At 42.8% G+C, this 14,092-nt stretch overlaps 1 long non-coding RNA gene across 1 annotated transcript; it reads right to left on the bottom strand.

Annotated features, from left to right (window-relative positions):
- Positions 1 to 6,858: 6,858 nt before the first annotated feature.
- LOC118566732 lies at positions 6,859 to 7,562 on the bottom strand. The gene is made up of 3 exons (XR_004933253.1): positions 7,383 to 7,562; positions 7,044 to 7,307; positions 6,859 to 6,968 (listed from the first exon to the last, which is right to left on the bottom strand). It is a non-coding gene; the product is annotated as an uncharacterized LOC118566732 (long non-coding RNA).
- Positions 7,563 to 14,092: the final 6,530 nt, after the last annotated feature.

Genomic DNA, 14,092 nt, shown 5'->3' with positions numbered 1-14,092 from the left:
CCTTAAGTACCATTTTTCCACCAATGTGTACTTTGGCGCCTCATAAATTTGGTTGGTTTTTGAGCGCTACACTTGCTGTTTGTTCCTGGTTTACTCCGCTGGCATTATCAGTTGCAGATGAAGTCCTTTGCAGTGCATAGCTTCTGCTGGTTTCTGACCAGCCTTCTTGTTCTACCTCCGTTTTTGAAAAGCAACACTGTTTATACTTTTCTATATGAGCGCATGCCTGAGATCTACAGTACAGCAGTATATGTATGGCTTGGCAAATGACTTGAACAGCGCTTTATCAAGTCTGACAACCCTAATGCGCTTTACACTGGTCATTCACCACAGTTGCCCTGGAACAGACTGATAGAACACACTGCATTCTTAGGTTTATTGTATGTATGAAAGTTTCATTGTCCTGATGTTCTATGTACTAAGCCTGCTGGGTCAATTAGAGGTCAGATGAATACAAAATAAAAAGTCTATATTGTCCCTAAATGTACTCTGAACTGTTGTCTCCCTTACATAATGTAAGTATTGGTTTCAAAAGCTTTATCTCAGAAGCAAACTGATTTGAAAATACAGAGTGAAAATACAGAGGTTAGGGAGTTCGTCCTGCAATTGGCAGGTTGCCGGTTCGATCGCCCGCTCTGATTGTCTCTGTTGTTGTGTCCTTGGGCAAGACACTTCACAACGCATTGCCTGCTGACGATGTTCAGAGGGCCTGGTGGTGCCGGTGCAGGGCAGCCTCGCCTCTGTCAGTCTGCCCCAGGGCAGCTGTAACTACTAACATAGTTCACCACCGTCAGTGTGTGAATGTGTGTGTGAATGGATGAATGATTAAAACTGTAGTGTGAAGAGCTTTGTATGTCGCCAAGACTAGTTAAAGCGCTATACAAGCACAAGCCATTTACCATCACGCCCTTCTTTGACATAAAACTTCCCTGTCATACCTAGGATGTTTTATCTGCCGCCTTAGCCATGGACGCTTCTGCTTCTGCATGTTTCTTCTCAGAAAAAAAATTGTGCGTCTCCTTCTTCCTCAGATCATAAGAAACAACAACATCAGCTACCATAACTATGCAGACGACACACAGCTCTACATCACCATGTCACCAGGTGACAATGAACCAGTTCAAGCACTGAGTAAATGCCTAGAAGAAATCAATGCCTAGATGTGTCAAAACTTTCTTCAATTGAAAAAAAACAAAACTGAAGTAATAATCTTTGGACAAATGGAGGAGAGATCAAAAGTTAGCTCACAGCTTCAGTCGCTTCAGCTTGGAACCCCTGATCAGGCCCGAAATCTGGGTGTATTGATGGACTCAGACCTGAACCTCCAAAGTCATCTAAAGACAATTACAAGGTCGGCTTTCTATCACCTGAGGAACATTTCCAGGATTAAAGGACTAATGTCTCAGAAGGATCTGGAAAGACTAATCCATGCATTTATATTTAGTAGAATTGATTACTGCAACGGTGTTTTCACAGGTCTGCCTAAAAAGTGGATCAGACAGCTACAGCTGATCCAGAATGCTGCTGCCCACGTCCTCACTACGACTAAGAAAGTAGAGAACAACACCCCAGTTCTAAAGTCATTACACTGGCTCCCTGTATCTCAGAGAATAGACTTTAAAATACTTCTGTTAGTCTATAAATCCCTAAATGGCTTAGCACCTAAATACATCACAGACTTGTTATCAGTGTATCAACCCTCCAGACCACTAAGGTCTTCTGGCTCTAGCCTGCTCTGCATACCTAGAACACGAACCTGTTTTAGTTTCCTATATTTTAATCATGTAAAGCACTTTGCATTGTCTCTGTACTGAATTGTGCTATATACATAAATTTGCCTTTCCTTGCCTTGCCTTGCCTTACCCCTTTCACTTTTTCTGTCTCTAGAAGTCCAGTGAAGAGGCAGCTAGAGAGAATGAACCAGAACAAGGCTGCAGGTCCACATGGTGTCTACCCCAGAGACATGGATTTTTTTAGCCTTAAATACACAAGCATACTCTCACAAACACCTACAGGTGCTTGGATCCAGGTACTTACAGATGCACTTCTATACAGAAATTCCCTGTCAGTATCTTCAGCTGTCACTTTACACATGCCGTATTAATTAATACTGTATATTCTTCAGTGATGGTATCAGGGTGGTACTTGATTGTATGTGTAATACTTTATCAGCTGGTTGTGCTGTTCTTTTTATATTTCTCTTTGCAGGTGAAGAAGCAGACTGAGGATGTTGTATCGTTCTCTCTCTTTTCTCTCCTCTTTCTCTTTCACCTTTCTCCTTTTTTCTCTTCTACCTTCTTGTTTCAGTGTCGATTTATCATGAAATATTCCCTGCATAAATTATAATAAAGCTTCTTGCATGTAGAAATCAAGCGGAGCACCATAGCAAAAGCGGTAAGGCTCCGCTTGTGAAAGTAAAATCTGTTGGGCTCTTTTTGGAATTAAGACAACAATTCTTGTTGCCACATTGCCAAACAGGGCACACTAAAAAGGAAACAGTTATCTCATTGTAAATGTGGATAAAATAATGGATATGGTTGTAGATTTATGGTGAAATAGGAATAGGACCAACACGACAACCTTACTGGGAGAAGAAGTGGAGGTGGTGGTTGAATATAAATACCTCAGTGTTCATCTGGACAACAGAATGGACTGGAGACGCAACTGTGAAGCTGTCTATAAGGAGGGACAGAACAAACTGTACTTCCCGAGGAAGCTAAGGTCCTTAAGGGTTTGAAGCAAGATGCTGTAGATCTTCTATAAGTCTGTTGTGGAGAGTGTGATCTCCTCTGCCATCATCTGTTGCGGTAGCAGCATCGAAGCAACTGACTTAAAGAAACTTAACAAGTTGATAATGAAGGCCTACTATGTTCTGGGTACTCTTCTAGAACCCCTGGAGATGACGTTGCAAAGAAGTATTCTTTATAAAATTTAGAACATTATGGACAACTCCAAGCATCCTCTAAATCAGACTGTTGTACAGCAACAGTGTGTTTTCAGTCAGAGGCTTATCCAGACCAGCTCTAAGACAGACCCTTTCTGCCTGCAGCCATCAATATCTACTCCAACAACTTGTTGACGAACCCTGTATTAGTTACACCAGCATTTAATTTCCCTTTGGGATTAATAAAGTTTTTTTTATTGAATTTGAATTGAATTGAGCTGTATATACCACACACTGGCAATTTGCGCACATTTGGCTTTTGATGTAGGATTTCAATGTCCTGTTGTTATACAGCTTCAAGCAGTATAGGATGTGGCATCAAATCACATATTCAAAATTTTCCTTTCAAGTAAATCAAAGCAGTGTAGAGGTTAGTATGTCTGGAAATGCTTTGCTTAGGGCGTTTCTGTCAACTACAAAACAGTGCTTTGCTTCTTCATCGCTAATACTTTAAATGTTATGATTCTGGCCCATCTGCCTGCTCTGCTCTCCCTGTGAGCAATCAACTCCAGCTGCTACCTGCTGCACTGCAATCAGCAGCATGTCTCTCAGCTGTTCTCAAGCAGTTATAAATCAGCCTGTGGCAGGCAGACGGGGCCAGATAATTGCTAGCCAACAAGCAAGCAGTATCCAGCATTTCACGTTATCTGATCAAGTTCGTGACCATGCCTTCGTTTCACGGATTTTCCCTCTCGCCTAGCCCTTGTCGGATTTTTCTGCCTTCTGGACAATTACCCTGTTTCTGCCCCTGGACTTCTGCTTCCTGGCAAGCCCCCTGTTAACTAAGCCTGAGTCTGGCTTCCAGGATCTCAAGCCTGCCTCTGTGCTCCAAGTCACCCTACAGTTGGCAACTCAACATCTGTTAAAGGGGCAGTCTGCTCTGTTAAAGCTGCCAGTCCCCACTGAAGGAAGGGCACTGAAAAGGTTAGCGGCTTTTGTTGGTTTCATGTATTTCTTTATTGAGCTCCTTCAAGCCACTAAACTACGTCTCCATTCATGGTTTAAATTTTCACAGTTTAAATTCTACTTCTGTGTTTCTGGGTGAAAATTTGGGTCTTTTTGTCTAGTTCATTACATTAAATTAAGGAAAAAGCATATAATAGAGTCCACTTTGGTCCTATCTGATGATATAAGCTATAGATTATACTCTGTGCTTGCCTTTATTAAAAACAGGTTAATTTTATTTATTTCAGTTAAAAATAGCTTTTTTATGATTGGTCTGTTAAGTTTAAAATATTTCTACTCCATTAACTTAAGTGAAGAATTTTACTCACCGTTTCTCTGTTGAAAATACTTTGTACTTGTGTGATTAAAATTTTTACTCGTATATATGCTAACCCATCACAACTACAGAATCCCCAGACAGTGACATTGCACATCGGAGAAATATACACAGAAAAGCAAAAACAAAAATTTAAAATTATCTCATGAGATTAAATATACAACCTTGCAAGAAGTTGAAACATGCATAACAACAGGTGAATTAGATTTTATTAACATTTATTACAATATTCATTGCTACTTCATGTGAAAAAGCAAATAGAATATGGCATGTTAAAGTTTTACATGAAACCATTACACTAAACACATTTACATTTGCGTTTTGGTGAACTAATCAGAAAAAAGGTTCCCTTTTTTTGTTATAAACTCAACCATGGGTCTGTTCTGTGTCAAAATGCTGAAAAAAAGCTGATGCACCTAGAATGTCACTAATGGGCAGATTAATAAGCAGGAAAAACATAGGCTTGTGTAGCCTTTTACTCACTACAATTGTCTTTATTGTTCTTGCTGATTAAATATTTTGACTGAAAATTAACATTATATTATAAAGCAAAAACTGCATTCATCCAAATGTTTAAAATGTGTGAGTTCTTACCTTTAGCAGTCCATTTCCTCATCCTCAACCAAACTGTCATTTGGAGAGCTTCTGTCTTTTACATTACCAACAGATAACCCATGAGAAAATGAGTGAGATCATAAATACATGCATTACCTAAAATAACATCAAGCACAGGCACATTAAACGTATCATTGTCATACGGTGAATGCTATGGCGCTTAGCTGTTGCTTCAACAACAATTTTGCCAATTTCACAAATGGAATATTTTATTTATTTACATATTTATCAGGAAGAAGGCAACATATTCAGAAGCAGATCATTTATGCTGAAACAAGGAATTCATAAAGTCTTGTTTTTCTATCCCAAACAGCTCAACTGCACCAAAATATGTCAGCCAATGTCTGACTGTGTCATGATTGCGGTGAATTTTTTAATGAATAATTAGGATACTTACAAAAAATGTATCAGCAATGGAAATTACATTTTAGGCTCAGGACACAGGGTGGCAGGAAGAAATAATTCAGGGAGCGGGGTAGAGGAAGGAAAAGGTGCAAGAATGACGGACAAACCAGTAAATGAGAAGAAAAGACCAGACAATGTCTATACAGAAGGAATGAGAAGAGGAGGCAATGCTCACAATGTGCTTATACAATTAAACAATAATACACTATAAAGAAAGTGGACCGACTTAGACAATACTGCAAAGCTGCAATGAGCAGAGTGTAAAGGATGCAGGACTAAATATTATCTTGTATTATTGTTATGTACATTTCAGCGGTGGAAGTTATGTGCAGGTGCACATACACATGCAAGCATACATGAATACACTGTAATCAGAGCAGAGAATGCTTTTGTACATCTGGTTTGTGGGTTTGGTGTATATATAGTATATACAATAAGACGATACGAACAGTATGAACAGCCCTGAAACAAAGAACAATGGATAAATAACTGATTAGTGGTAGCAGATGGCTATATAAAGGCAGAATTACCTGGGTGTTACACAGGAGGGTTTTTTTTACACTCAGTCAGCAGTTTATTACAGTGGTGGCTTATGTGAAGAACCAGTTCCACAGTATATTTACTTTGCAAATTAAATGTTTAAATTCCAAACCTAATATTTATTTTGGAAAACTAAATAATTGCTTGGACCTAAATATTTTATTAGCAAGCTAGCTTACTGCTAACCAACAATTTTGCTCGGCTTTAAATGTTAAACTAATATGTAAATTAACTTGCAGATAAGCGGAAGTAGCTGGGTCTTCCTATCCTCTAAATAAACTCCTGCTGCTGATGAGACTGAATCATTTCATTTAATTATCAATCCTTTTCCTCTCATGTACTCAACATTTTAGCTGAATGCATAGGAAAAGCCATTTTAACGGCAGTACAGATGTTTACTCACAGATCATGGTCAGTCCCAGTTATGGACATCCTGTTCCCAGAAAAAACTATTCCTGGAAATGTCCCTGATTTTAGAGTTTCATGTCTAAGAAGCAAATGTGGCATATGCAAGAACAGCTTCAGTAGCTGGTCGCGCCGCAGTTAGAGACAGAGTAGTAGTAGATGCAGGTGAGCGCACCATAATCCCCCACCTCAATTTTGTGCAATTACGCATGTTTGTTTAAGTTGTTTAATGTTTATTAAATAACTGTTGGTTTGTTAGGTATTGTCCGGTCAATATCAGCTTTATCAGCTGATATTAGAACAATAGTTGAAAGAGTGATTCGAGCACTGGTTTCTCTCTAACAGCAAACTCTGCATACATATGCAATAAATGAGTGGGAACTTATCTTCAAGTGATGGAATTTATTAACACAAATAAATGCACATCCAGTGAACACCATTATAGAATGTTTTTTTTCTGAGTTAACAATATATTTCAATCAACAAATGCTCTCTACTAGGCTAGTGAAACTTAGTTAAACTACTAAGCAAAATTAAAATTAAAGAAATTTAGGAACAATGTACACACAAAAATAGTTTAAAACCATCACCATAACAAATATTCAGTGTGTCATGTTTGCCTTGAGATGTCGGGCCCACATGCAGAAACACACTCGGTAACGACAGGTAAGTTTAAAAGGTTTATTGTTTACACAGGCGAGAATGCTAGGCGGCGAAGCTAATCTGCGGGCTGGAAGATGCTCGGGCAGGAACTCGGGTGGCGGGGACCAGGTCGATCTGGAGGTAAGGGAAGAACATTAATTCTGGGAAGGGAAAGCCCCAAGGAAAGTATTCAGGGGAACGTAAGCTTACCACGAGGTGCAAGAAACCCGACCGGGGAGGACGGCAGTGTGGACTCAGCTGAATGTTGGTCGTAGGTGTCCGGGCGGCTGAGAGCGGGGCGAGAGGTCCGAGCAGCACCGGAGGATTCAGGACAGCGGATGGAACCTGGGAGTCGTCGGGAGTGCGTCTCGTCCGAGAAGCAAAGCTCCACTCAAGATGAACGGGGAAATCCCAAGAGGCGACACGAGGAGGACTGAGGAGCTCGAAGGAGGACGAAGGAGCACGAGGAGGTACCTGGGAGACACAAAGGGTGGCGGTTAGCGAGGGAGCAAAGTCTAAATGGCGTGAGGTCGAGGCTGGTAGGCATACCACAACGGTAACACTCAGGCATCCACCCGCTGTCCGAGTGCAGATCTTATAGTGCAGCTCCGGTGCTGCTGACGAGTTGCAGGTGCGCCTACTCCGCCCACCAGCCAACCGCGAACACCTGTGGATGAAGCAAAGATGGCAACAGGCTGCATGGCCCTGCCAGCTGAGTCCTGACACTGTGAAACTTGGGTTCATTGAAGATCTAAGTTAGAGACCCAAATTTAGTCTTAAAGTAATGGAATTAGGTTAAATTTGCATAACTTATTTAGAACATATGGTATGTGTTCAACTCATTCACAATGCACCTCCAAGATAAATAAAACATTATTTGAGGAAAAAACATTTTAAAGAATAATTTACCTAATACTTATCCCTGGGCTGCCACATTACCATGGTGGAGGGGTTTGAGTGTCCCAATGACCCTTGGAGCTATGCTGTCAGGGGCTTTAAGCCCCTAGTAGGGTCACCCAAGGCAGAAAGGTCCTAGGTGAGGGACCAGACAAAGAGGAGCCCAAAACTCCCTTATGATGAATACAATGAATTGACGTCGTGTTCCCTTGCCCGGACGCGGGTCACTGGGGCCCCACTCTGGAGCCAGGCCTGGATGTAGGGCACATTGGCGAGCGCCTGGTGGCCGGGCTTTTACCCATGGAGCCTGGCTGGGCACACCCCGAAGAGGAAACATGGGTCCCCATTCCAATGGGCTTACCACCTGTTAGAAGGGCCAAAGGGGTCAAGTGCATTGTGTAATAGGTTGCAGTCAAGGGTGGGGACCTTGGTGTTCTGATCCTCGGCTGAAGAAGCAGGCTCTTGGGTCGTGGAATGTCACCTCTCTAGTGGGGAAGGAGCCTGGACTAGTGCGCAAGGTTGAGAGTTACTGGCTAGAGATAGTCGGACTTGCCTCGATGCATGGCTCTAGCTCTGGAACCAGTCTCCTTGAGAGGGGCTGGACATTCTTCCACTCTGGAGTTGCCCCTGGTGAGATGCGCTGAGCAGGACTGGGCATACTTGTTGCCCCTCATCTTGGTGCCTGTACGTTGGGGTTTACCCAGGTGAACAAGAGGGTGGCCTCGCTACACATACGTGTGAGAGAATGGGTTCTGACTGTTGTTTGTGCTTATGCGCCAAACAGCAGTTCTGATTACCCAACCTTTTTGGAGTCCTTAGAGGGGGTACTGGAGAGTGCCATTCCTGGGGACTCCCTTGTTCTGGGGGACTTCAGCACTCACGTGGGCAATGGCAGTGAGACATGGAGGGGCGTGGTTGGGAGGAATGGCCAACCTGATCTAAACTCGAATGGTGTTCTGTTGTTGGACTTCTGTACTCGTCATGGATTGTACATAACAAACACCATGTTCAAGCATAAGGGTGTCCATATGTGCTCTTGGCACCAGGACACCCTAGGCCATAGTTCAATGATCAATTTTGTTGTTGTTTCATCTGACCTGCGACCGCATGTCTTGGACACTCGGGTGAAGAGAGGGGCGAAGCTCTCCACCGACCACTACCTGGTGGTCAGCTGGCTCTGATGGGTGGCTTTATTGGTCTGTGGGACTCCGGAAGCAGCTGATATGTACCGGCAGTCAAAGCGGCAGGCAGCTTGGCTGGTCACTGAGGCAACAACTCGGGCATGGGAAGAGTTTGAAGAGGCCATGGTGAAAGACTTCTGTATGGTTTTGAAGCGATTCTGGTCTGCTATCCGGCATCTCGGGAGGGGAAGGCAAAGCAGTACAGCACCAACACTGTTTATAGCGGGGGTGGTGTGCTCCTGACTTCGACTGGGACGTTGTGTGTTGGTGGGCGGCATACTTTGAAGATCCCCCTAATCCCACCAACACGTCTTCCATTGAGGAAGCAGAGCCTTGGGACTCCGGGTCGGGTTCTCCCTTCTCTGGTGCTGAGGTCCCCGATGTGGTTAAAAAGCTCATTGGTGGCAAGACCCTGGGGGTAAATGAGATTCACCCTGGTGCCTTATCGCTCTGGATGTTGTGGGGCTCTGTTGGTTGATGTGACTTTGCAACATTGTGTAGACATCCAGGGGCAGTTCCCCTGGATTGGCAGACTGGGTTGGTGGTCCCTCTATTTAAAAAGGGGGACCAGAGGGTGTGTCCCAACTACAGCGGAATCACAATCTTAAGCCTCCCTGGTAAGGTCTATTCCGGGGTTCTGGAAAGGAGGGTCCGTCGGATAGTTGAATCTCGGATTCAGGAAGAGCAATGTGGTTTTCATCCTGGCAATAGAACACTGGATCAGCTCTACACCCTCAGCAGGATCCTGGAGGGTGCATGGGAGTTTGCCCAACCAGTCTACATGCGTTTTGTGGATTCGAAGAAAGCATTCAACCGTGTCTCTCGGGGGGTCCTGTGGGGGGTACTCCGGGAGTATGGAGTACTGGGCCCTTTATTAAGGGCTGTCAGGTCTCTGTGCGACCGGTGTCAGAGTCTGGTCCGCATTGCTGGCAGTAAGTCGGACTCGTTTCCAGTGAGAGTTGGACTCCGCCAAGGTTGCCCTTTGTCACCGATTCTGTTCATAACTTTTATGGACAGAATTTCTAGGTGCAGCCAAGGTGTTGAGGGGATCTGTTTTGGTGGCCTTAGGATCGCGTCTCTGCTATTCGTGGATGATGTGGTTCTATTGGCTTCATCAAGGCGTGATCTACAGCTTTCACTGGAGCGGTTCGCAGCCGAGTGTGAAGCGGCCGGGATGAGAATTAGTGCCTCCAAATCCGAGACCATGGTCTTGAGCCGGGAAAGGGTAGAGTGCCTTTTCCAGGTTGGGGAGGATGTACTGCCCCTAGTGGAGGAGTTTAAGTATCTTGGGGTCTTGTTCACAAATGAGGGGAAGATGGAGCGGGAGATCGGCAAGCAGATAAGCGACCCTGACAAGCGGAAAAGGATGGATGGATGAATGGATGGATTTACTAAATAAAAATCAATAACATTTAGCGCAACTGATTTTTATTAATGTAACTATTTCTGTTAATTATTTAACATTAGTGTCCCCTATTAATGTTGTACTAACACTCCAAGCAATATCAGACCATGGCAGAACAAACCAAAAACAAGAATTATGTTTAAAGATTCCATATGTCACAATTTGGGGGTTTTATTTATGTTTTTGGACTGTTTATTTCCACTATACATGCGCTACAGTCACCATCCCAGTCACCACTCAGCACCTTAATCAGCTTCACCTGCTGCTGCAGCCATTTAGTCTCAACTCTGCTCACCTGGCACTCTCCCTACTTGTACCTGCCTCACTCATCCAACTCCCTGCAAAAACGTCTCATCTTGTCCCTGTTACGGTCACTGACCTCTAGGGGCTCTCTTCATGAGAGAGCTCTCTTTGTGTTTTAGTTCTACCTGGCTGCCACAGGTGCAATGTGTTGGAGATCGTCAGCCACTCCATAAAGAGCTTCACACCAGAGATGCCAGACCCCTCGATTCTTTCCTTGGGCCTTGATCTGAAGTGATCTTGTTTGCAACCCAACTGTTTGTAAGAACCCTTAAATGGTTTTGGCTGTGAGCATTCTGTGAGCAACCCAAATGTCTAACTAACATTTGTTTTTTTTCTTTTGACAGTGGAAGCTGGTAGGGGTTCTCTGCCTTTTTGTTTAACTGTTTTCTCCTGTTTTGTGGATAGCCAGGGAGTTTAGGTTTTGTACTTTTCTGTTCTCCCCTAGCAAGTGTTTTCTTTTTATTTTATACTTACAGTGGGGGGGGGGTTGTTTGTTGTTTTGGCCTTGGAGACCCTGAAGCTTAAAGCTTCCCTGTGTTGCACTTCTGTAATTCTACCTACATTATAAATAAACCTTTTTTATTAACATCTACTGACGAGGATTACTGATTGTTTTGTGTTACACCCAGTGCCAGAACTTCCCTTTTGTTGTCTTGGGGAGGGGTCGTAACAGTCCCGCTGCATGTATTGTTCCTCAGTGTCTTCTCGTCACTTTCCCTGCCTTCTTTTATTAATCTCTGACTATGGTCTCTGACTATGGAACACCATTAAACTCATCAATAGCTGAGTGCAACAGTAACGTTCATGACAGCGCAACATACAGCTGCCTCTGTAAGATTTTCTGTGTTATGAAAAAGCTGATGTTGGCATAAAAACAAAGAGCAGCACAAAGAAATTGTTCAGAACTGAGAGCGTCTGCTCTTTGTGTTAAAAAAAAACATGTGTGGATGAGAATATTGAAATAAATCATTGTCAGCGGCGGAAAACGGTAACGCTTGATAATATATTAATCCAAACATATAAAGACATTTAATCGTGGTCTGATCAGCCTCTCCTGACAGACATTTCTGTGGCGAATTTGTGTTCCAGCATATAGGCTCCTCCAGAAAAGGACACGCCTTACCCGACACTTCTTTGTGCAGATCTCAGCTAATAAGAAGGAGAAACTCACAGTTTGCCCAAACAACTTTGCTTGGTTGCAGAGTTGTTTCACGGAGTAATTTGTTGCCATAATTTGACTCAGGGTCAAGGCTTCTGACCTTTCTAAAATGCATAAGCAAGGGTATGCAGGAATTTACCCCAGAAATTAGTCTGAATATCCACTAACCTAGCTTTCTGAAGCGAGGCCCTGCTGCATGTCAGCTGATTGTGTGGTTGAGTGGAATCTGCTTATCTAAGGCCTTAAGTGTCATTTTTCAACCAATTTCTACTTTGCCGCTTCATAAAATTGTTCCTGGAGCGCTGCTGCTCTGCTGGAATTAGCAGTTGCAGTTGAAATCCTTTGCAGTGCACAGCTTCTGCTGGTTTCTGACCAGCCTTCTTGTTCTACCTCCGTTTTTGAAAAGCAACTCTGTATATACTTTTCTATATGGGCGCATGCCTGAGATCTACAGCAGTATATGTATGGCTTGGTAAATGACTTGTACTTGAACAGCGCTTTATCAAGTCTGATGACCCCAAAGTGGTTTACACTGGTCATTCACCTATTCATGCACACATTCACGCCCTAACTTCGGTGAGCTAAATTGTAGCCACAGCTGCCCTGGAACAGACTGATAGAAGTGAGACTGCACAAGCATGTGGTACTGCTTGTGCTAAATCTCACTGCAGAAAATGTAAATAATTTAATGACAATAAAATTTGTACTCTGAAAGATGTACAGAACATGTCCCTCAGTTCTTCCTAAGGAGGATCCATACTCTGAAATAAAGCTCTTAAAAAAATTAAGATTATTGTCTTTTTCATGGTATCGGACTAAATCAGTTGTATCTGAACTAAGTAATCTAAAATAAATTACTTTGAATCTTTTAGTGACCCATGCAATTTGTTTTAATCTCAGGTTTTGGACAGGCAAAATGTAGCCTCAAAGTGCACATGCGATGTTGCTCATGGGGGTCAAGTGAAAGATCAGGGAGTTTGTGTGTATGCTCAGACATGAAAAATTAGGGGGAACATTGTCTCCTGGTAAAGGTTTCTCCTGGATTCTTCTTGCCTCCTTCTGCTTCACTAGGAATTCACCTGTGGCTTCTGGTTAAGTCTGCTTTTGCATACAGCTTCTGATTAAATTAAATTTCAAATCAATTTCATACAGCTTCTGGTCAAGTCTGCCTCAACATACAGCTCCCACTCATGTACTAATCATAACTTTGTTTCTGATTTCAAACACCCGTTTTAAGCTAATCCAGGGTTTTACCAGTAAACAAAGACAAAATGATTACGAACTTGACATTTTTCTCTGGTATTGGCATATTATATTAGCAAAATGCATGATTAGTTAGCATTACTAAAACAACAGACACTGTGGTTATTTTTCAGACAATGTAGATCCTTAACGTCGAAACTTCAAAATGTAGCATGTTTCACAGTAGACGGAAGCTAAAAGCCTTAACCAGATAAAACAGAGCAACTTCTCTGTACTTAGATTAGACTTCCTGTGCCATGTTCTGGCCTGTCTGTCTGCTTGCTGCCACGTTACTTGTGCACTGCTCCATTCAAGATTGTCTTATGTACCTGTTGGCTGCCTGCCGTGGCAGTTCAATCAAGCTCATCATCTGCACCTGTTCATCTGCCTATATATACCACACTTCAACAGATAGGCAGTGCCAGACTATTGAAAGCCTAGAGTCAGCAGATTTCCAGTGGATTCCCCTGTCTGTTCTGGCCATGACCACATCTTCGTAGGTTATTCCGTCTCTGCCAAGCCCTTGTCAGACATCTACCCAGCCTTCTCTTTTCTGGACCCAACTTGGACTGATATCTCAACCATGAACCTCGCCTAGCCGTACGGATATTTCTGCTTGTCTCTGTCCTCCCATGTAGGACACACACCTGCCTTACAGAGCTGATTCCAGTCTCTACAAATCACCTCCTGCTCTGAACATCCAGCTTGTCACTGCCAGACTCCTCGGTGTTTGCCAGAAAATGTTATTTTTTTTTTCTGTCTGTTCAGTTTATTATTAACAAAGCTTTTCTAATGCAACACAGTGCCTGGCTTGAATATTAAATCACTATAAATGATAACCATAAACAATCAGCATAAACATAAATGATGTCACATCACCATAACATTATTTATTTACTTATTCAACCAGCTCCTCATTTATTCAGTCCTGGGGGAAAAAAAAACATAATTTATTGTCTGACGTATTACATCATGTTAATTTTAAAGGGTAACTCTTAAGCAGCAGAAAACGCAATTTCCTTTAAATATTTGCTCAATCTTTGGTACTTTCTCAGATTGGATTTTTGACTGG

This window comes from Fundulus heteroclitus, chromosome 18 (genome assembly GCF_011125445.2).
Source record: "Fundulus heteroclitus isolate FHET01 chromosome 18, MU-UCD_Fhet_4.1, whole genome shotgun sequence".
Lineage (NCBI taxonomy): Eukaryota > Metazoa > Chordata > Actinopteri > Cyprinodontiformes > Fundulidae > Fundulus > Fundulus heteroclitus.
This window is presented reverse-complemented; position numbering and strand designations above follow the sequence as displayed.